The sequence below is a fragment of the Lissotriton vulgaris genome, chromosome 12 (genome assembly GCF_964263255.1).
Source record: "Lissotriton vulgaris chromosome 12, aLisVul1.2, whole genome shotgun sequence".
Lineage (NCBI taxonomy): Eukaryota > Metazoa > Chordata > Amphibia > Caudata > Salamandridae > Lissotriton > Lissotriton vulgaris.
The window spans coordinates 723,794,052-723,797,325 of NC_141700.1; the positions used below are offsets into that span (position 1 = coordinate 723,794,052).

At 45.3% G+C, this 3,274-nt stretch overlaps 1 non-coding gene across 1 annotated transcript; it reads right to left on the reverse strand.

Annotated features, from left to right (window-relative positions):
- Positions 1 to 2,974: 2,974 nt before the first annotated feature.
- Positions 2,975 to 3,045, reverse strand: TRNAG-GCC (transfer RNA glycine (anticodon GCC)). Its single transcript has one exon. It is a non-coding gene; the product is annotated as a tRNA-Gly (tRNA).
- Between the last annotated feature and the right edge of the window lie 229 nt (positions 3,046 to 3,274).

Genomic DNA, 3,274 nt, shown 5'->3' on the forward strand with positions numbered 1-3,274 from the left:
TTTCAAACTCCTTCACATTTGTAGAAAATTGTATATTTTTTATTTTATATGTTGCTTCTTTATTTATGTGTACTTTATTAATCTGTTAATATTATTTAATTTAATATCATTTAAATTGGATGCTCCGCTGTCAATGATGAACGGTACGGGGTAGGCATTTATTTTCACTTGAACCATCGGGCATTTCCTTTCGGCTCTCATCGGTTTCACCTGCCTTGCGTCTTCATCACCAACATCAATGGTGGCTATTCCCAGTTGTTCTGCTGTGTTGAGACACAGCATGTTTGATAAGGACCGTTTTCCCTCCACAATGTGGACATCTGCTTTTGTTTCTATATCTTGGGACTAGATCATCCATTGAAACTACTCAGTGAATTTCGTTGAACCACCTACTGCCCACATGGGAATACTCTTTCAGGACTCCTGTATCTTTGTTTTAGGGAGTAGGTGGTTTAGTTCTTGTGTCCCCACTGTATTCACAGATGCACCACTGCCCACTAAGAAGTCTACACAATTTGGGCCCCGCCTACCGCAACAGCCGCCTCTCGTTCTACACCCCCACCCGCCAGCTCCGCTCCGCCAGCCTCGCCCTTGCCATCGTCCCTCGAAGTCGCAGAACCGCCTCCGGAGGAAGATCTTTCTCCTACCTGGCAGCGAAGACCTGGAACTCCCTCCCCAGTCACCTACGACGGACCAAGGACCATCTCAGCTTCAGGAAGCACCTCAAGACCTGGCTCTTCGAGCAGTAGCAGCCCCCACCCTATCTCCCCCCACCCAGCACCTTGAGACCCTCACGGGTGAGTAGCGCGCTTTATAAATGTCCATGACTGATTGATTGATACAGCTGGTCCCCCATTTTTAGCATAACTGGAACCATGTGTTTTTTGGTCATTTCCACGTACATCAGTAGATATCCACCCTCTTCACTCTCATTCGGTGTGGATACTGATGATCCACTGGATGAGGACCCGGATGACCGATGACTGTGGGCCTATTCAACTTGTCATACATATTGCCTCCTTTTCTTTTTTAATTAAGGCAAGGCTTACTCCCGGCCTCCTTTTTCTCTCTCATCCCTTTCCATTCTGATTCTACCTTCTTTCTGTGTGCTCGAAATACAACTATGAAGTGGTTTTCTTTCCCGAAACCGTGGCATGGCCCTAGTGTATGAAACTTTCCTTCATGGAGAACTGAAAAACCACATTGATAGAACAATTTTGTCGATTTGCTTGGCGTTGACTTGCGCCGCCCAAGGTCTGTCTTGTGCTGGCACCATACAGCAAGGACTGTTTCGCTGTGTGTGGAGCCCGCCTCTATTCTGACCGCTTGTTGTTCTTCTCTCTCCTCTGCCCTCACAGTCTATTACTGGATCAGGTGTTTTGTGATCGTAACGGTACCTTCAAACAGAGCTTGTATGCGCTTCAGCGACTCTCGTTGATCCTTGTCCTGGTGATGCCAGCACTGCTGATGAGACAGTGCTACAGTTTAGACAACTGTCTTGGCTTTTAGATCATCTGATGCCCTTTCCTTGGTTGGCTGTGACTCTTTCTAGACATGCTGGTTCTCAGGCCTCCTGCACCCTTTAGAAGCACTTCATGGACCTTCCTGAACTCTTTCATGATGTCCAGTTGGGTGGGGCGGCATTCACGAATGTGGGAGGGTGCGAGAGTCAAGTGGTGGCCTGAGGTGCCGACAAGCGGGAATGGACACACCCGTGTACAGCGCAGACGCAGAGCTTATGTTGTCCATCTTCCCTCATCGCCAGCTGTCGTGTAGGCTGATGCAGTGTCGGCAAATGAAGCACGGGCACTGGGGAATGGAGAACAACCAACTTTATTACCTGATCAGCACCCCTACCTCTACTGTACCTCTCCGTTTTCCATGTCACTTTCCCTAAAACTTTCCAGCCACACCCTCTGAGGACCCGCTTCCTTTACTCCACGATGGTGACGTCCCCTGTCACGGTCCTAGTGACTGACGTTACAGATGGTGGTGATTGAAGGGCAAAAAAAATCAAAAGAGAATAACTGAGAGGAGACCTAGATATAAACATATATTAAGGGAGTGAATGAGATATCTTATAGTAGTGGTCAAGGATGGGAGAGCTGAGGGAAGGAGGGAGCAAAAGGAAAGACATCCTTCCCCGGCCCCCCTTAGGTTCACCCAAGTGGTACAAACCACAGATAATAGGGGCATACAATAGCTTATGGACAGGGTTTAAGTGTTAGGGCTATTTAGGGTACTGGGGGTCAAGAGTGCAGCCTTTCGCTGACTGGGAACTGGGATCTGAATGAAGTTCAATCCTTCTGATCTTCTATGAATTGTCTAGGCAGGACCACCGACTTACTGGATATTTAAACAATCTATAACTCTCCTGCCCACTGGTGTCACTCCTTTATTTGTGAGAGAGGATCAGTAGGGATTATCTTTGAATGTCTTTTTTGAGAAGTAAAGGAAATCCTGAAACTGTTAACCCTTTTATTGCCTAGATAGATGTAAATGTGCATGAACAGTAAGTTTGACTATTTAAATTAAAAAAATACAACAAGTGCAGTTTGTTTACTGTCTACGCGCAGTTAAAAATGTATTCACGAGTTTCACAAGTGTGTTTAAAAATAGTTTCTCTTTTACAGCTCAATTGCACATAGGCTTAATATTCTCCCTGCTATTTTTTTGGGACTTGTCCCATTTCTTTGTAGCTTTAACTATAAAACTACGTACAGTCAGTCTTACTAGTAGATCGGTGGTAGCACTGATGAGCCAGAGAGGGCGCTGGTGAGAGTAAAAGCTGTGCACGCCCTGACGTGGCATGAACAGCAGGAAGTTTAAGCACGTCTGTTTTTAAAGCAATAAAACTATTAAATATATGCATGTGTCAGAATCCTTTAACTAAAAACTGTGTTAAGCTCCAGATTTTACACTTTAAACATTCTCTAAAATTGCGAAATAAAATTAAAGAATAAAAAAATGTTGCTGCATTGGCCGGGAATCGAACCCGGGCCTCCCGCGTGGCAGGCGAGAATTCTACCACTGAACCACCAATGCCTCACATATAACATAGGGTGCCAAAAGGCTTTTTAAAAGGGGACCTGGTGTGAATTGAATAGTGCAAGCAATTATGACGGAACAGTCAGACATCAGTACAACAAACATCAAAGGAACTGAATGGTTATAAAAGAAACAAAGCATGCATTCAGTACTCAGTGGTTTAAGAGTGCTTTAACGACTTTGTCGCCAAGAAGAGAGTTTCACGTAGCAGGCAGTCAACCATCAA